The sequence below is a fragment of the Cibotium barometz genome, chromosome 49 (genome assembly GCF_041138505.1).
Source record: "Cibotium barometz isolate CiBa-2024 chromosome 49, ASM4113850v1, whole genome shotgun sequence".
NCBI lineage: Eukaryota > Viridiplantae > Streptophyta > Polypodiopsida > Cyatheales > Cibotiaceae > Cibotium > Cibotium barometz.
This window is the reverse complement of record NC_141094.1, coordinates 9,740,540-9,762,129: the sequence shown is the minus strand read 5'-3', so window position 1 is coordinate 9,762,129 and position 21,590 is coordinate 9,740,540.

The window sequence follows — 21,590 nt, the reverse complement described above, 5'->3', positions numbered from 1 at the left end:
GCTAACACTATGGCCACCTCACGAGATTCAATGAGCTTTAGGTTCTGAGTTGCGAGGCCATCTCTCTTCTTTATGAGGATCGCCACCTTGGCCTATAGACGTGTTATGATCGTGTGTGCATCCAAAATTGTTCATTTAGGTGTGAGATCACTACTGATGGCTTTATAGCATGTTGACCTTTTCAGATTGTAAGCCCTACAAGGATTCTTTGAGATCTTTGGCATGAATTTCATAATTCTCACAACTTATTTCATATATTTCCTTGGCCTGTGCTACTTGACCTTCCACAACTACCAATTGTGCCTTTAAGCTTGTTTCTATAGCTTGCAAGTCCTTCTCCTTTTCTTCTAGTATTTTTTCAAGGTCAACAGCTATCTTCCTCATTAGTAAGCTTGGCCTATACTTCCAGCATTTTAGTATGTGCCTTGGCCTGCAAGTCAACAACTTCAAGCTTGTGTTATTCTGTGAGGCTCTCTACCTAGATTTGTAGATGTGTCTGGTGGTCTCTTTCATACATCACCTCATGCTTATGGGACACCAACGATTCAAAGGAGTGCTTGTATTTGTGTGGTGAGTGCCTAGTTTTCATCTACCAACTCCTTATGCTTAATCTCAACATCCTTAGTTACCTAATCCACCTGTGCCATTTCTTGGGCATGTTCACCTTTGCCAGGTTACTAGCATGTCTTTTGAGCATGTGGTTGGTGGAGGCTTGCATGTGGAAATTCATTTCCATCAATTAAGCTGATAAGATGTTGAGTTAGATACATAGGCCTTCATTTCATAATCTTGTTTTTCACCCTATTTCATGTACTCTTCTACCTCATTGTACTTTGAGTGGAGGCAATGAGGAGACCCTTCTCAAGCTCATGGACAGTAACCCTCCTGGATATATGTCCATGTCCTATAGCTGGAGATCTAGTTGGAGGATAAGTGGCTTGAATGGATCCTCTTCCTTTATCTCCTCTTCCCTCCTTTACTACTTTGCTAGCATTTCCACCTCATTGCCAGAGCTTACTTGAATGCTTTCTATTCGCTCATGTTTCTTAGAGGAAGAGGATTTGGTGCGACTCGATCCAATTTGAAAGGGCCATATCAATTCCAAGGAGGTTTTGCTTGGTTTTATTCTTATGACAGAGGTATACTTTCTTTTTTAACTCTCGATGGTGCTTAACACCTCATGTTCCATTATGGACATGCCAGGGAGAGTGGCCTCTTCATAGGGACCTTGTATACTATAATTTCTTGGCCTTCTACATGAGTTGGGTTGGAGGGTGTTGGGGAAACAAAGATCAGGCGCATCGAGGTGGGTCTTTACTCTCTTCTTCTTTGCTTGTTCTATTGAGAGGGAGCCCAACCTAAGCTTAGTCCATCAAATCCTTCTCTACCAACACTACTGAATGCTCTTCCAATCCCTTCTACAATGTTTCTTTATCCTAGGGAAGCTCTTCGGGTTCTTGGGGGTGGCTCTTTGGCATGGAAATTTTGGCAGCATGGCTAAGCACCTGTGTTAGTATATATGGGTTGACCACTTTATTTCCACGCTTGCTCAGGTAATGGGTGAAGTCCCTATGGAGCATGCTAGCGTAATCATCTTTTTCTCATTTGTGCAACCTGCAAACCTTGTGCATATCTACTCTCTTTTATATGCCTAATGGCTTGAACTGCATAATCATTAATGCCACCCGGCATGCTTTCTCTAGCTTTAAATCTCAGAGAGCAGACTACAGAATCATGATCTGACATACCTCATTGGTTTCACATTTTGGGCAACAGAACACTAGAGAAGCATCAAGGATTAAGAATTGGATATGTGCATGATGGATATTTCTTCATGATTTTACAGAGATAACGTGGTAGCATGACAGATGACCTGCAATCATAGCATGATTTTGTAGAGATGACATGGTAACGTGAAATATGACATGGCAATCACAGCATGATCAATAATCATATACTGTGATCAGTGATATGACACAATCACGGGCCTGATTCTATAGACTACATAATCATGGCAAAAGTATCATGGATACTTTTCTTGAAAAAGGCTCCTTTGATAGTTTCTTGATAGTTAGAGTGGCTAATTGATGTTGTAAAGCATAGCTCTGCCTATGTAATTAGTGATGGCATGGCATTCCCTAGGCGCGATTTTGTAGACTAAATTCATAGTGTGATACTATAGCCTTTGTAGTAGAGGCATGCTATAATGTTATACCCTTGATTCTAATGATTTTGGAGGGGAGACACAACCGTGTTTTGATAGTCATGAAACACATAACCGTGATTATGCAAGCATAATTGATGTCATGGCCATAACGTTCATGATTTTGCAGTTGTAATGATTGGTGACCTGGCACCATGTTTGGTGATGTGGCAATTACAGTCATGATTCTGTAGGTTGTAGAATCATGGTAATAAATAGAATTCATTGGGCTTCAACGAGAAGCATTGGCACCTCGAATGGCAATGTTGAAGTAGTAATGTTTTAGATGGTTTGGTCACAGTTGGTGATGGGGAGGACCATGATTTTGCAGACTGTAAAATCATGGTTTTATGTATGAGATATTGATATTGAGGGCTGGAAAGAGTTCACTTAGGTTTTTTCTTACCAAGTTATTGTGTATTCAATATAGGGCTAGAAAGAGTTCACCTAGGTTTATGCTACCAAGTTTTTATGTATTGAATATAGGGATGGGAGGGAAAGAGGGTGAGAGAAGATTAACACTGACCCATACTTACCAAGTGCAATGATCAATCATGCATGTAGATTAAGAGACATTAAGAACACTTAAGAAAGATTCAGGGGGAACATGATGCTCCTACCTCGAGATGGCTGTGGGTGGTGGTGAGATGAAGGTTTATGGAGCAATAGGCACACATGGTTGTGAACCATGGGAAATATTGAGTGGTGAACAATTGTTACCACAGTTTTGATTAGGTCTACAAAATAAGAAGCTGAACAAATATTTGGTTCTAAAGGACCTAGTAACCTTTGAGGAATGTTACTGATTGGCGATCAGCATGGACGATAATATGATGGAGACAGAGGAAGAAGTGAGTGAATCTTTGATTCCATTAGTTATATCTAGATCAAATACATCAGAGAGATCTATCTCTAAGACAAATGTGGATCAAGATACGTGGGACATATGACTATAGAAGAGTTTAAAAATAGCAATACTTTGCTTAAGAAGTGCATGAGGTGCAACTCGTTGGTAAACCAACACCTCTATTAAAGATGTGAGTTGCTTTATTGTACTATCTACATCAAAACCACACAAGAACAGAGTGTCCTCATTTGTTGAGGGCTAGGCCCCAATTATATTGTGTACATTAGCAAAGATATGAAAATCATGACACCACCAATGCTATCAACACAACCTGCAAGTGTAAAATTATGGAGAGAGACTATAGCCTACCCTCCTCAAGGTAGATATTAGCCCTACGTACTCCTAATGCTACGCAACCGCAAGCCACAAACATTGTCTCTCTAGCTCACCAAAGGGGAGTAATCTGTCTTCCTAATGCACCTCTCCCACCACATGTCCTACATCCGTAGAGCCATCTATTCCTCCAAGAGTAACACTGATAAGGCAAGTGGAGCATCCAAAACCAAGCAACTACATGGTCCATGACAAGTACGCAGAGCCAATTCCCGTCTATTATCAAGTAGGAGATTCATCTAAGGCCACAAATATGAACAACCCCATACAAAGATAACCCTTGCAATGTTACCATTACCAAGGTCATATAGGATTTCTTGAGTGTCCAACCTGACCTCCTAGGTTTACAAATAACCTAGTGCCAGCCCTTGCACTTGTGTAAAAAAATTTCGAAGCCTACACCTATGTGCAATTAGTGTGGAGTCACTCATCTTTACAAAGGTTACCTGCTCAAGGCAACTATTGCATTGATGACTAAATCTCTTGTCTCTACAAGTTTGTACATTTTTAATGTCAATAATTGAGTCATCCAAGCAATTCCATTAAATGTTGTTAGTAGACTCTAGGCAAAACAAAGGGCTGTAAACAAAAAGAACTAGATATCTCAATCTCCAGCTCAAGAACAAGAACAAGTTCCTATAGGAAATAAAGGATTAGAAAAAATACTTCTTCCCTATCTAGTGTGAAGAGAGAGGCTCTAATGAAGAGTACGAAGTAATGCATTGCTAGAATGATAAGCAAGGGAAAAGAGGTTGTTTTTATACAAAGTGAGTCTAAGGATTCACATATGTCGCTCAACAAGCTACTATTTCTAAAAGAGAAAAATACCGCAATCCAATTGTTAAAAAGGAGCAGATCAAACTAGCACGACATTCAGTTAAACAATTGCAAGAAGAAATTGAATCCTTACTTGAATAAGTGATTGAATATGAGCCACTTATACCCAAAGAGACTAAGGAGATCCATGATCTAAAGCCTATGCAAGGAGTGAATCCACCTTTAACATCACAATGGATTTGATAGAAGGCCCTTGATTTACTAAAATGAGGACCCCTTGAACCCACCCAGCTATTCTAGATGCAAGGGTTGAGGATATAGAAGAAGGCTCAGACAAATGAGAGACAAACTGCCTATGGGACAAGACAGACTCTTTTATCAAGCGATAGGAAATGATTTCTTTAGTGAACCCAAAGATCCACATTGAGAACCATCCACCAAATCATAGATCCATGACATTTCCTTATGCTAACTAGCCCATCTCCTAGTGAGTCAGGATATAGACCTCGTGATATTACAGGGTTGACATCATTCTTATCTTTGCAAAAATAAGTTCTAATAGGTCACTCCTACAAGGAAATAAGAATAGGTGGAAGGATTTAAAAGATTGGATGGATGGTAAATTGAAAGCCTACGTGGATGAGCAAGATGATGACAATGACAATGGGACAAGCTCAGTCATGCAAAAGTACTAATGAAAAAATTAGGCCAATACTTGAGAGTGATGAACTAAATACAGCTTTATCGATTGTGTACAAAGGAAAACAAGAACTAGCAATCCTAGATGATGGTGTTAATGTCAACTTTGTCACTAATAAGTGATAGGAGTCGTGGGGAAAACCACCCCTCGACCACATAAACCAAATAGTGAAACTTGCAGATGGGAACACTTCCAAACCAATGGGAATTCTTAGTGATTTTAAAATAAGAACCTTGGGAATGGGATTCAAACACACATTTGTAGTCATGATTTTGAAAGCTAGGGATTATATAACATGATTCTTGGATGTGACAAGCATAATTAGTACGTGATTAGGACACCAATCAAATCTATTTGCATAAGAGTGATCGCATAGTCAAAGTGGATTTGAAGACATGGAAGACACATAAAATATTATTTTGGATGAGTAAAACGTAGCAATATAATCCACTACAATCAATGTTTATGAAACATGCAATAAATGTATGATGGAAGAGAGTTCATGTGAGTCAAAATTGGCACCTACCCCCAAACCTAATGATTTGGAGAATTAGATGCACATACTGGCAACTATGGACACTCTAACCCAAAAATTGGAAACATGGTTTTGGCATCTTGATGGCACAAATATCATGTCATTATATATAATAAGCACAACCACTATTTTGAGTGACTTACCTATTCATGACTCCATATCAAATATCGATATTTTTGTCATAGAAGAGACACGTGCTCGAATAAGGAATCCACAATGATAAACAAAACCAAAAAAGAAAAGAACAACTAGTGTTATATTCAAGGACACAAACAAACATTGGATAAGCTATGTCCAGGCTATCGCGAGACGATGAATATTGGATAAGATATGTTTAGGCTATCAAATCTCACACTACCAAAAAAGAAAGAACAACTAGTGTTATATTCAAGGACACAAACAAACATTGGATAAGATATAACCAAGATATCGACGCGATGAACATTGGATAAGGTATGGTTAGGCTATCAAATCTCACACTACCTTTGCAAAACAGTGGGAAGCATAGTTAGGTTTCCATACCAGTCAACACAGTGGCACTAAAGGGCAACACCAACACTTTTAATACCACAAAAACTAAATTCTCACATTTGGCTAGGAGATGAAAAAATAAACCTTTAGTCGAAACTAATAAAGAGATAAAGGCCAAGCTCAAGGAGCTAAAAAATGGACTAGAAGAGAAGGATCTACCCTATGCCAAACTATTTCAAGTCATATAACATCAGAGATTGCATTGTTCACTGGCTGCGAAAAAGCTCAACGCATAGCAGAGAAGGTATTAAAGCTTTATATAATGGCCATGTAGAAGTGAAAGAGGTTAAATCTTGCCAAGTTTTGAAGATGAACCGAGACTTGCATTTATTGCTAAAGACCTCTCGCCCCAAAAAGAAAAAGATTTGCTTGATTTAATCAAAGAATATGAGGAAAAAGAGTTGCTTAATTTAATCAAAGAATATGAAGATATATTCTTTGATTTAATCAAAGAATATGAGGAAAAAGAGTTTCTTAATTTAATCAAAGAATATGAGGATATATTCACATGAAAGTATATTGACATGAGGAAAAAGAGTTGCTTAATTTAATCAAAGAATATGAGGATATATTCACATGAAAGTATATTGACATGAAAGGTATTATTTTGAAGTGGTCAAACACACCATTCCAATCATGGACGGTGCAAGACTAGTCAAGGAATGAACCTATCCAATGAATCCAAAATATGCATAAATAGTACAAGGATGAGCTGCATTGATGTAGGATTCATTTATGAGATAGAGAATACGAAGTGGGTCTCACCAATTATAATCATGCCTTAGAAAAATGGAAATCTTAGAGTTTGTGTTAACCTTAAAAAGGTGAATGCTACCATAGTTCGAGACCACTATCCACTTCCATAGACAGAGGATGTGTTGGAAAGAGTTGCGAGAGAAGAGGCTTACAACTTCTTAGATGTATCTCTAAATATAATCAAGTGTTTATTGATCTAGTTGACCAATGCAAGACAAACTTTACCACATAATGGGGGGTATTTGCTTACAAGGTCATGCCTTTTGGCCTAACAAATGCCCTAGCCACATTTCAATGCCTCATGTGCACCGCTTATAAAGGTTATCTGAGAAAATTCTTAAATTTTTTATAAATAATCTCTATGTCAATTCAATGTGGAAAGAGTATTTAGCGTGTCTATGAAAGGTTTTTGAGAGATGTAGATTATATCAAATATCTCTCAATCCCCTCAAATGCTAGGTTTGGGTAAAACATGGAATTATCCTAGGGCATATTGTCTCAAAAAATGGCATCCACAGATGATAGTAAGATCAAACTAATTCTCGAGGTGCCATCACCACAAAACTTCAAAGGAGTACAATGATTTGTGGGCCATGTCGTTTATTATAGACGATTCATATTTTTATATGCTATTTATGCTTGATCAGTCTTTGAGAATGGATTGATGAGTGCCAATGGGCATATGAGAAATTCAAAAAGGCCCTAGCAAGTATGCCAATCTTACGAACACCCACAATGGAACATTGTGTTTCATGTTTACATATATGCATCATCATTTACCATTGGATGTGTCTTTGTACAACTTGGGAAACACAACATGGATTTCCTAGTGAGTTTTGTGCACCATAGTGGAACATTGTGTTTTATGTTTCCATAGATACATCGACATTTGTAATTGGATGTGTCTTAGTACAATGTGGGAACTCCGTGGGAAACAAAACATGGATTTCCTAGTGATTTTTGTTAGTCAACAACTTAATGATGATGAGCAAAACTATACAGCCCCAAACGAGAAGGATTAGCCATGGTATATACAGTAGTCAAGAAGTATCGTCACTACTTATTAGCTAATACCTTTGTATATGTAGTCAAGAAGTATCGTCACTACTTTTTGGCTAATAACTTTGTATTTTTCCTAAATCATCAAGCATTGCTTTACCTGGTAAACAAGCCCTGTGGAATTGGCACATCACTCGTCGGTGATTACTTATGCTCTTGAAATTGAATTTTCAATCACTATTAGAAAAGGATCTAATCATGTACATGCGAATCACTTGTCACAAATCCCTAATGGAGAACCTCTAGTCAAAATTGATGACAATCTTCCAAATGCACCATTATTCTAACTTGACTTAGTTCCATAATGGTGTGAGGATATTGCACACAGTACTTGGTTAATGGCCTTCCCAATGACACAAAAGAAGACAAGGCAAAAGCAAGACAAGTAATAAAAAAAGTAGCACCTATCAAGCGGGAATGCGATAAGCTTGGAAAAGATGCAATTCTTAGATGGTGCATTCATGAAAATAAATTTATATCAATTTTAGAACAAGCACACTGTGGTGGGATTCTAGGAGGACACTTTGCTACCAGAGAACCCACTACATGCAAGGTTCTTCAAGCAAGACTATGGTGGACCATCTTTATTCGATGATGCTGATTTTTCAAAGTTTTTTTCTTTGGTCTATGTTGGACTTGTGAATGTGCATTCACGAGTTGAGGAGAATGTGCATTTAATTAGATACGTACATGGCCATGTGACTTGGGAACGTGCATGTTTAGGTCCTTGTTGGACTTATGAACATGCATTCACAATTGTGGGACATGTGTGGGGATTTATGAACATGCGTGGCCAGAAAAGATGCAAACATGCATGGCTAGGTCTTTAGCGAATGTGCATTCCCAAAAAGATGAGAACGTGCATGACAATGTTTGGTACATGCATACGTAAGTTTGATAGGTCTACCAATTGTAATGGTGGAAGTTTGGGCCACATGATGGATCAATTTTTAGCAATTTTTATCATTATGGTCATTTATGAAGGGAATATTTTCTGACCTTTCCTTGATGAAAATATTGTACAAAATTTTCTTGTCAAATGTAGGACTCGAGGGCTTCACCTAAAAATATGTAAGTATAGCACATGAGTTCATCAGGAGGGGTAAATTTAAAAAAGTTACAGAATTAAATTTATAAGAGGGGGTTTTTAAACCAATTTTAGAAAAAAAAAACCATAAGTTTATGAAGAAAAAAGGGTCATTTTATTCACAAAAGTATGTAAGTGTAAGGAGTTTTTTAAATACTCCTTAAACGCACGTGATACATAGGATTTCTTCATAGTGCACCCTCGAGATGTAGGAACGTATGTTCTTACTTACAAACGTGCATTCATAGTACATTCTTACTTGCAAACGTGCATTCCAAAGGTAAACTAGAGAGTAATTTTCATAGTTTTGACCAAAATTTCCAGGTTTTGCCCTCTAATTCTTGGCTTAATGGTGCATGTTTTTGGATTTTGATTTGATAGGATGTTTTAACTTTTCTTGACCTATCTAATGATATTCTCAATGTAACCTAATGGTATTTTTACAAGAATTAATGGTGAGATTAATTCCTAAAAGGAACAAAAACTTAAAAATATGGCAAATGCAAGAAAAAAGAGCTTAAATCAAAGGAATTGGAAATGAACACGTACTTATAAACATGCAACTCGAGTTTGAAGAGTTGCTTCATACTCAATTACACAAAGGTAATCAATTAAACCAAAAACCAAACAATAAACATTAGTTAAACAACACTAAGTGGCAGTGAATTTCAATTAAACCAAAAAACAAACAATAAACATGAGTTAAACAAGTGGCATAACAACACCAAGTGGCAGTGAATTTCAATTAAACAAAAAATAATAATAATAAACATGATTTAAACAACACTAACTGGTAGGTGAATTTCAATTAAACCAAAAGACAAATAACAAACATGAATTAAACAACACTAACTGGTAGGTGAATTTCAATTAAACCAAAAGACAAATAACATGAATTAAACAACACTAACCCAATGGATTTGCATTCCAACCAAGCTAACAATACTCTAAATGCAAAGTATAGCAAGGGAGTCCTAAGCTAAGGTGCTTCCCCAACACCAAAGATTTCCACCAATTTGAGAATACTAAAGCCTTGCAAGATAGAGAGAGGAAGAGGAATAATACAAGGGTCTTACCAACTTACATGTCTAACCACTCTTAGTAGAGACCTCTCCTATGGAGAGCTAGGGTCCTCAACCTTTCCTCCTTTGCTGTCACTACAAGGAACCTTGCCTACCTCCCTTGTTATCGCTATAAGGAACCTCCTTATTATCACTATAAGGAACCTTGCCTCCCTTGTCATCAAGGAAGCTTTACAAATGGATGGGGAGCGAAGAGAGAGAGCTATAAAAAGCTCAGCCTCTTCTTTAGTATCTCGGTGAGTGTGAGCATGGGGGAGAAGGGAAGAGAAGGTGTGTGAGAGAGAAGAGAACTTGCATCAACACAATCACTCACCCACACAATTCTCAAGCTGCATGCAACGAAAAAATGAAAGCATATAAGCAAGCTTTAATCACAAGAGCAAGCAACTCAAACTCAATTTTAAGAATGGGATTATGTGTTTTCTCATTAGTCAAAATGTCTTGTATACAAGATTCATATTTTACAACAAGTAATGTTTGGGGGCCCAAAAGCTACTCTATGTCGATTTCATGCTCTAAGTATACATGATCGGTATTACATAAGTCATAAGCTTAGTTTTGATTATCTTCAGGCAATACACAAGTCATAAGCTCGAAAATGTTGCCGCACGCTTGGAGTAATGTTAGCCAACATGGTTAACAACCAGCCTTGCACCTCTCATGTAAGGCCTTCTGAGGATCATGGTGTATGACCCTCTTCTCTGAAAATCCATCACCACAAATGTGTGAAGGAAGCTTAGCCCAAAGGTCTTAATCTTTATATCTTGAAGGACGCATGGAGGTTTAGCCATGTTCCCATTGGTAAGCTTAACCACAATGCTCGTGCCTATGAGTGGTGGGTTTTCCCAATCCTCCCAACAATCCTTGGTGATAATGCTCAAACCAACACCACTATCCAAGATTGTGGAGACTATCATTCCTTTATAAACGATAGATAACACAATGTTCATTTCATCACTTTTAAAGTAGTATCCTAGATTGTTCATGGGCACTTTTGGATGTTCTTTTGTCTTGGGTATGGAAGGAAAGAGCACATTATGGCATGACTCGTCCTCTGCCTCTTCAGGTTGAAGTTCACTTGTGTGGGCTCTAAAATTCTCATTCATCTAGTTGGATAAGTCTCTCCAAAGTTAAAAATCCCTTGTATGATATTCATGCTCACTTAGTTTGTAATCACTCATAGGTGGGCTTGGACCTACTAATGTGTAGGGGATGTACACCGATCCTTCCCTAGGAGGCAGTGCCTTTGATGGGGTCAAAATGAAATCATCACCTATCACATCAAAGAAAATATTATAGTGACTATAATGACCCATGGAAGACCAATTTAAATCTCTCGCATAGTCCTCCTTCATTGCACCTAGAAATGCAAAAATCTAGTCGGGTTAGTTCCAGAGATAAAGGCTCTAGAACTAGATTTTTTTAAAATCCTCTTGGGAATGGTTAAGGTCTTGGTCAAGGACATAGGTTCTCTTATTGGTTCTATGATCAACTATGGGATGGGGTCATGGACTAGCTCTAGTTCAAAAAGGAGGTAGAGGCTCCAAAACAGACTCTTTTTTGCGGCCTCGTACAAACTGTTAAGGTCTTGGTCAAGGCCTTTTGATGAGCACTGAGGTTCCCTTATTATTTCTATGATAGCTTGAGGATGGGGTCGGGGAGATTGGCTCAAGTGGGGTCAGTGGTGGTTCGTACTCAACCACTTGCTCTTTAACACTAGCCTAGTTTGGCATGTACCTTCCTCACAAGCTCTTAAGCTTGTTTCATTCTCTTTATCCACCCAACACGGGGTTGGGGTTCTCCTTGAGTTTCTTCGAAAGGTGTTCATAGTCTATGGATTTCTTTTCTTTGGGAGGAAGAGCGGGTTTAAGCAAAAGATGATTGTCTATCTCTGAGAAAACGTGGTGCTCATGCTAGATCAAGTGTGTGGAGGAAAAGAGCTCACAAAATACAAGAACAATATCTTGCTTATTAAGTTGTTTATGAATACAACTAGGCCTTGCTCTATACAAAATGCCTCATAGCTCGACCTTTAAATAGGTGAGCTAGTGGACCTTAAGTCCATTCACACTCACACCCTTCTCTTCCCCTTCTACATAACCTTAGTCCCTTAATAATCTTCGCCTAGGGAGGCAGCTTCAAAGAAATATCATCCAAACCAATTTTAATGGTTACAATGTCATTGCCCTTGACAAGTGATCATGCATTGCATTTCCACGAGCTCTTCAAGGTCTTTTTTGTGGTTAGGTTCAAGTTCATTATTTCTCTTGGCACAACTGATCATGCTTATGTTTCCACAAGATCTTTAAGGTCTTCTTCTTTTGGACATTTGGGATAGGTTTATTAGCATTTTTAGGGGCTAATGCAGCCATTGGGGCAAGTTGTTGGCTCTTGGGCTATTGGCTGTGAGGTCGAAGCTTGAGCTTTCTTCTTCTTTGTTACCTTGGATGTCTGCCCTCAACCTGGTTTGGAGCCTTGTGATAGCAAATAAGGGGGAGTGTATGAATAAGTCCTCCTTGTACACTTAATAAGTATAAAAAATGGGTGGTAATTATGCTCTTAATTTATCTCTAATCCATGTTTAATCACAATGATTGAGGTACCCATCTTGGGCGCATCTCAAGGTGACTAGACTCTTAACAGATTTTGCTCGATTTGGTGCACAAACCTTGGAGACATCACAGCTACACCTCTTGCTAGTTTTTCTCCTCCATTTTAGGAGGCAAAGTGAAGGTCATATTGGTGGTAAAAGGACTCATTTAAAATTCTTAGTGAATTTCTTACACTTCTTTGTGAAGCTCATAATGTATATGCTCTAATGTTGTCAAGAGCAACATCTCATTCTGTGTGAAGGAATGGATTTGCTCAGTGAGAAATGCCTAGGTTCATTCATAACAAAACCAAAGTACAACTCAGATTATCTCAGGAATCTCATAAAATAAAAAAGGAGAAGTCACAGTCGTATTACTACTAGTAAGCTTTCAAAATCACTTGATTTCTCCTTATCCTCCAATCAAAATGGCTTCCAAGCTATAGGCTCATTCAGGTGGCTAAGGACATGTTATAACAATGTTTTGATGGATCCACTTGTGTTAAGGTAGTTCATGACATTGGATCTTTACCCTTCCTTAGGGTTCCTCGTTCCTTGTTTAACGGAGAAGAACTAGAACTTGGTTGGTGGGGGTAGAGGCACGATTCTATAATAAGCTCCTTTAGAGAGTGGGGCTCACGCTTACGCTATGTGGGCTTGCTGATGGGTGTATTGAGGAACACTTACTGTTAATGGTACAATAAAAAGAGACATGTCTTGATTGTTGTAAAGTGTAGTTGTTGGGCTACTTATTGATTGTGTGGTCAACTTGGGATACACCCAACTCAAGATCGATACATAACGTTTGAAACATTTGCGCCCGCTGCTAACATGGTCTGACTGCTTCATGAGGGAGTGACCCTTGAAATTCATGGTAATCTAGGGCTTGGAGTGGTGGCTCTTGTTTCCAGGTGTTCCAATGTTCCTCCACTCACATTTATGTTTCATTAGCTCATTTCTTCCCAAAGCTTCTCGCGAGAGGTTGATTTGAAAGATTCTAGCCTTCTATCAGGGGAGCACTCTAATGTGGTTGTTTGCTCAGATCAAAGGCTTAGTGGGTTTGAGGAAGTGTGGCTTGATGCACTATAGGATTGTATTATCATTTCCAGATTGGGTTCTCATCCAAGGTTCTTAGTGATTCTAAATCATGTCTAAAAATGCTTTTAAACATGTTTTTTATTATTATTTAAGGATGCTAGGTAGGCTCTTATTTAAGGATGCTAGGTAGGCTCTTATTTAAGGACGCTAGGTAGGCTCTTATCTCTAGGCTCGTGTCTGTAGACTCACGTGTACAAGCTTACATATGTAGTCTCACGTATGTATGCTCACATATGCAGGCTCATGCTTTTAGACTCATGTCTCTAGGCTCACACATCCAAGTTTACATATCCAAGTTCACAACGTCTACGAGTTCACACCTCTAGACTCACGTCTATATGCTCATATCTATAGCCTCACGTATGTAGGCTCACGTATGTAGGCTCATATCTATAGCCTCACGTATGTAGACTCACGTCAACAAGCTCACATCTTTTTTTGTATGAATTGGGCTTAAGTACTTTTCTTTTATGAAATAAGCCTATCTAGGACATGGACTTCTAGGAATTGGGCCTGTGATAGGATTGGTGTACACTTATGATAATAGTTATACTTTAATTTCCTAGTAATTACAAAGAATAATTATTTTTCTTAAAATTTATAGCTAATACAAATTATATGATGGGAAAATCTCCCAAGGATATGAGTAAATATGATGTCGTACGAGTTTATAAGGTAATAATTGGTCGATATAATGTTATGTATACCTACCTCTAGACTCGCGTCTCTAGGCTCATCTCTAGGCTCACGTATCTAGGGTCACATCTCACATGTTGACTCACATCTTTTTTTGTAAGATTGCGGAGTTACGTTCCCAACCCTAGAGTTGTTTGGCATGGTTTTTGGTGGTTTTTGAGTTTTTTTGCACTTGATGGGTTGTGATTAATGGTCCTAATCCTAGTTGATGTTTATTATGCAAGTAATAAATGTTTTTGATATATTTGCGTGCTTCTGAGCCACCAATCAAATTCGACTATGATCAAATTTGAACATCTAGTGGAACTTGAGAAAACTTCCCAAAATTTGAGGACATTATAACCCTTCTGATCATTAAGAAGATGAATGTTGGAAGTAAATCATCTTCCGAAAATATTTAGGATGGTCAGGCCTTCTACATGGACACATGTAGAGGCAAAGATAGAACCTTATCTAGAGGCTGAGGTGCATGACATTTTGGAAACGGAAATCATGGTTAGCAACAACAGGAAGCTAATGCACAAACACGTGGAAGAGGCCACTCTGGAGGCAAAGGGAGCTAGAGAGGCCAAGGTGGATGGCAAAGAAATCAGGGTGGAAATAGCATGGATTGCTATTATTATGAAAACTAGGTCATATAGCAAAGGATTACTATAAAAACCAGAATGATATTAAAAGTGGGAAGTTACAACAAGGGAACAATGCATTCTCAAGAAAACAAGACCAAAGATATAAGTGAGCAGCTTTTTGTGATGCAACATATGCTTAGTTCCATGACTGTAGATACATGGAATCCTAGAGATATATGGTATGTTGATTTGAGTGCTTCTAACCACATGACCAGTCATGTTGAGTGGTTTAGAGATATGCACAAAATAAAAAAACTAGGGTATATGGAAACATGTGATGATAGTGCATATCCTATTGCGCATGTCGGTAAGGTGTGCCATTATCTATACAAGATAGTAAAATGAAGTACATGAAATGATGTATAAATAGGAATTCACTAGAAAAAAAAACAAGATTTCGCACACTTTAAAGTGTTTGGGTGCATTACATATATACATATACCAGATGAGGTGAGAAGTAATTGGATCCCAAGGTAGAAAAATGTATATCTATTCCATATTGCACAAAGGTTATAGACTCTATTACACATGAGATACGAGTCAGCACACGGATGTTGTGTTTGATGAGACGAGTAGTATAGCTGGTATTCCATAGTGGTTGACGTAAACAACAATGTGGCTGTAGATGGAGAGTAGTAAAATCACATGGGCTTAGTGGACCTAGAGAGTCCTCTAGGAGTGGGTCTATTATTAGACCTTGGTTAGGAAGTTGAGGTATAATGCGAGGAGTTCTACTACATGATTGGTGGTACTATAGGTGCTAAATATTCAACAAATTCACATGTATCATCATGAAAGGGAAAAGGGAAGATGGATCAACCTTTCATAATGCTTGATGTTTTAGCAAGTCATTCACTTGTTGATGGAGATAGTGGCTTAGAACAGAGCCTTCATGAGGAGTTTGGGATCTTGGCTATTGCACACCTAGTGTACAAAGAGCCAAGCTGTGTTGAGAACACCTAATAGTGGTCTAGCTGTACGTAGGTCTATGAGGGTCAAATATCTAGTGGATATGTTGACATACAACCCATCATAAGAGATAAAGCCCACATGTTTTGAGGAAGAACTTGGACATAAGCATTGGGAAGATGCCATGAATGAAGAGATGGCTACATTGGGGATGTAAATGAGACAAGGGAGTTGCTGTCTTTGCCTAAAGAGACGAACGTAATTGGATGAAAGTGGGTCTTAAAGTAAAGCCAAATTCAAATGGGTCTATAAGACAAGATTCGGATATGCCTAGACCTATGGCATTAATTATGGGGAGACTTTCAACTCGATTGCTATCAATCATTGCTATGGCAGCTAAGAGATGGTTTTTACATCAATTGGATGTAATGAATAAAATTTTACATGATGATTTACAACAGGAGATCTACATGGTGATTTACAACATGAGATCTACATGGTGCAGCCACTAGGATTTGAGGACCAATGCACACCTAGAGTTTGTTTACAGGTTGCAAAAAGCATTGTATTGCTTGAAACAACCACCTAGAGCACGGGCTTACTGTGAGAACATAGAGGATAAGCACAACAGCATTAGATCAGCAACATGAGAAGACGGTGGCGACCAACCTGAGGTTGGGGTGCCTCTCCCTCCCTCCTATCCCCATGAGCCCAATCATACCAAACCAAGGGATTTTACCATATATACTAAGGGGATTCAGATCTTAAGCAAGGTTATGGGATTATCCATGTATATGTGTCAGCTAGAGACGAGAGGGCGAGGTTCCATTCTAACACCCCCTTGAAGCAAAGCCCGATGGAGATAGATGCCATAAGAGATGTGCCGACACTTTGCCTTGTTGGCCTTCTACCACCCAAGCACAATAGCCTAGCCACCACCATCGGAGGACGAAGTAGGCACTTTTGCCTTGCTAGTTATCACCATGCAAGCACAAACAACCCCACAACCATGACAATATTACGAACAACTAAGCCGATCATAGCTCATGAAGAAGGTAGGGTAAGAGCTAGAACCTGCTTTGATACCATGTGAGAACATAGAGGATAAGCACAACAACATCAAGGATTAGCAACACAAAGGAGACGGTGGCCAAGGCACCTCTCCCTCCCTCCTTGTTAAAACCCCTAGATCTCTCTAGATAATTGTTATGCATAAACATGCATAAATCAGGCATAAACTCAACCACCCAACCACCCCTGAGCCCAAGGGATGCACACATGAATAATAATGAAATAAATCATACCTCTACCTTGATGTCCCATACCATCAAGAGGTATAACTCCAATCCAATAGCATGTAGCTATAGTGTGAAATGGTAGATGAGTAGATATGAACCTCTACACAAGAGAGCATAACATAGCCTTGGCCTCATAAGCCCAAGCCTCCAAGCCTCCCTTGAGTGAGCCCCATGCCCCCTATTATATAGGAGGGCCCTCAAGTGACTCTTGACTCTCTATTTCCCGTGTGTGACCCTTGGATGCCTGACCCTAACCTTAACCCTTAAGGTTAGTCGTAACCCATGCTCCACTAGAGCTTGTTCCCATGCTCCCATGCTCACAAGCCTAATGTGGGTTAGCCTCCTAGTATATGCACACATAATGTACATATAACATACCTTCCCTCTCTCAAAACATTGCACTCTTGCAATGAAAAGAAGGAGAACTGCGCTGACCAATCTCAACCGACTCCCAAGTCGAATCCTCAATTTCCCTATCTTTCCACCTAATTTTAACCTCAGGGATTAGTCAACTAGAAAGTTTCCTTTCCCTGAATTCAAGAACCTTATCAGGTTCATGTGGAACATAGGATAAATCTTCGACTTCAACGAGTTCTTGAGGAGTAATCATGTTATCCTCACCTCCTAGTTTCCCTTTCAATCTATTAATATGAAAGACTAGATGAACTCTAACATGTGGAGGTAGTTTTGAGTTCAAACGCAACCGTGCCAATCCAATGTATAACTCGAAAATAGACCACAATATTTAGCTCTAAATTTACGTGCAAAAAACGAAGGCAAATGCTACCTTCAAAGTACATGTAATTATTCAAAAGATCAAAAGATCCTTATAAAACCATGGATAAAAGCATAGAAGCTCCTCCAATCCATAAAGACCATAGTTGATCATAAAAATCAATGCATACCATCTAATGGACATTAATAATGCCAAAAGAAGCATTAAAATTGGTGGCCAACTCATCAATCCGGAGTATATGAACATTGTGTCGTTCAAGCAAAACTCCAAAGTAAGTAAGTGAAACACATGTGTGTAGCACTCAATAAAAAACCCCTAGACACAAGTGATCTAGGCAGAACCTAATGAGTCCATATAAAACTTGGAAAACATCGAATAAAAATCCACCAAAACAAACCGATCAACTAACCCATGATAGAATTTGTCTTAGGCTTAAGAAATTAAGCACAATCCACACTTCAATAAGTGCAAAATAAATTATCATGGAAAAGTGTCAAAGGTGAAACACACTTTGAACGCAAATTATAGCCATCAAAAGAAATTAAGGAACATGTCCAAAAAGAATGGCTAAACAATGGTAAAAAATCATGAATACATCGTTTAGAATTAATCCAAACATAAATATCCATTAATACGAGATATAATCATATTAATAATATATGAATAACCCGCATCTATCTAATGTCAGCACGAGAAAACGTACTTCAACATTAAATAACCCTCAAAAATATTAAATTCTCGAGAAAAAGAATTATCATGATGTTTTCCTAATTTTTCCTAAATTTTTAGGGTCTCAAAATATAATAATTTTGAATTCCACCAAACCTATCTTATGGCATTCCAAACCTATATTTTTCCAGAATAATTTTAGCAATTTAATTTGCCAAAATACCATTTATATTTTAAAAATATCAATTTTTTAGGATTTCTAAAAATAATTTATAGAATATTCCTAATTTTTTCTAAGAATCCCATCGTTTACAAAATTTATAATTTCGCTCGACAATTCTCAAATCCAATGAAAATTTACAATTTTAATGGATTTTATAAATTTTTAGGTCAAAAAATATATATTTTAATGGAATTTAAATGGTCACGGGCGCCCGAATGGACACACCACATGCCAAACACCAACCCCACATTTTTCCGAAATTTAAAATAACCTTTGTCTAGTTTTCCACTAATTTTCAAGAATTTTTTAAAATTTTTAAATTACCCCGAACGCATTTAGAATATGAACGGTCAAAAAATTTCGGAATTCCAATGGTTTTTCCGGAATACGGAAAGCCAAAAGTTTCTTGGGAAAATAAAAAGACAAAAAAAATCAGAATGTAAAAGGTCAAAAGTTTCTGGAATACGGAAGGTCAAAAGTTTTTCCGGAATTCGAAAAGCCAAAAGGTTTCCGAAAAACGGAAAGCCAAAAGTTTTTCGGAAGATGAAAAGCCAAAAAGTTTCAAGAAGAAATTTCCTGGAATTTTTCAGAGATTTTTTCCTCAAATCCCATAATTTCTCACTATTTATCAGGCTTGTTTTGAAATATTATCAAAAGCTTGTTTTAATATAAAAAAACTTATTTTTTAAAAAAATAAAAAAATATATTAATAAGCTTTTAGCTTATTATGGATTTGATTTTTTTAAGGGGGGCGATTTTTTTCGCCGACTGGCTGCAGCTGCAGCGCAGCCCCCCCCCCCAGTCTGTGCGCGCAAGGAATGAGAGAGGGAGAGACGGAGAAAATCCCTCTCTCTTCTCCCTTCTTTCCTCTCCATCTTCTCCCTTCCATTTCTCTTTCTCCTCCCCTCTCTGTTAACAGAGGGATTATCTTTAATCATTTGATTAAAGTTTTTAATTAAACATTACTTAATCATAATTAACATTAATTATGATTAATGTTTTTAAAAAATCCTTTTTAAGAGAATTTCTCACAGAAAAAAGAAGGGAAAAACAGATTTGAGAGGCGGAGAGGACTCCACGCACACGGGAGAGCATTTCATACATCAACATGCTATCCCCTACTGCATTTCAGCAGAAAATCGACAGAAATTTGATAGCATACCCGCGAAAAAACCCACAAAAATATATAAAAAATACATTTTTAATCATAAAAATGCTCAAAAATTTCCTAAAAATTTATGAAAATTTTTCTAAAATTTTTAGAAATTTAGGGAATCCATTCTACCAAAATAATCCACCATAAAATATGTGGTATTTTTGTAAAAATTTCCATTAATGCTTATTTTAAACCTTTAAAAAAAAAGAAAAAATAGCATTAAACCCACGGAATTCCCCCGCAACGTCGATTCCTCCCCATTGAATTGTAGTAACACGCATTCCAATCGCCATATCGACGATCCACGTGAAAATCATCAACACAAATCAACAAAATAATATTTTTATTAGTAAATATTAAAATTTACTTAAAAAAATCAACAACAATTAAATAGAGATTGCTCTGATACCACTGTTAAAACCCCTAGATCTCTCTAGATAATTGTTATGCATAAACATGCATAAATCAGGCATAAAGTCAACCACCCAACCACCCCCGAGCCCAAGGAATGCACACATGAATAATAATGAAATACATCATACCTCTACCTTGATGTCCCGTACCATCAAGAGGTATAACTCCAATCCAATAGCATGTAGCTATAGTGTGAAATGGTAGATGAGTAGATATGAACCTCTACACAAGAGAGCATAACATAGCCTTGGCCTCATAAGCCCAAGCCTCCAAGCCTCCCTTGAGTGAGCCCCATGCCCCTATTATATAGGAGGGCCCTCAAGTGACTCTTGACTCTCTATTTCCCATGTGTGACCCTTGGATGCCTGACCCTAACCTTAACCCTTAAGGTTAGTCCTAACCCATGCTCCACTAGAGCTTGTTTCCATGCTCCCATGCTCACAAGCCTAATGTGGGTTAGCCTCCTAGTATATGCACACATAATGTACATATAACACTCCTATCCCTGTAATCCACTCAATTCAAATGTGTGTTAGCCTCCTAGTATATGCATACATAATGTACATATAACACTCCTATCCCTGTAATCCACTCAATTCAAATGTGTGTTAGAGGGATTAGAGAGGCCCCAAGGGATTTTACCCTATATACTAAGGGGGTTTAGACCTTAGGCAAGGTTATGGGATTATCCATGTACATGTGTCAGCTAGAGGCGAGAGGGTGAGGTTCCATTCCAACACGCGAGCTCACCCTCTCCCTGCATTCTTCTTAGCATTAATTTGGGAGGCTTTATTTTAGGTGTGGTTAGTGTCTCAGTTCCACGAGGGTTGTAGCATCAAGCTCATTTGGAATGAAAACAAGATGGAACACCTTCCCTTAATTATGATCAATAAAATGAGAGGGTGGCCGAGTTGTCATACAAAACATATGATAGAGACGTGGACCATGCAATAAAAAAAAACCCTTAGGCTAACCTTTGACATGCGAAAAGATCTTTTGTTTCACTTCCTTTATAGATTAGCTCCAGCCTCCATTGGGGGAACATATACGGGATTCTTATTCAAACTTAATTATTGAGGCACTACACACATAAGTCGATGTTGATGTGGGCATGTCTCTTATTTCATTAAATTTACTACACCTCCTACATGTAGGTCTATTGAAATCACACAGTGTTTTTTTTGTCACTTTTAGCATTAATA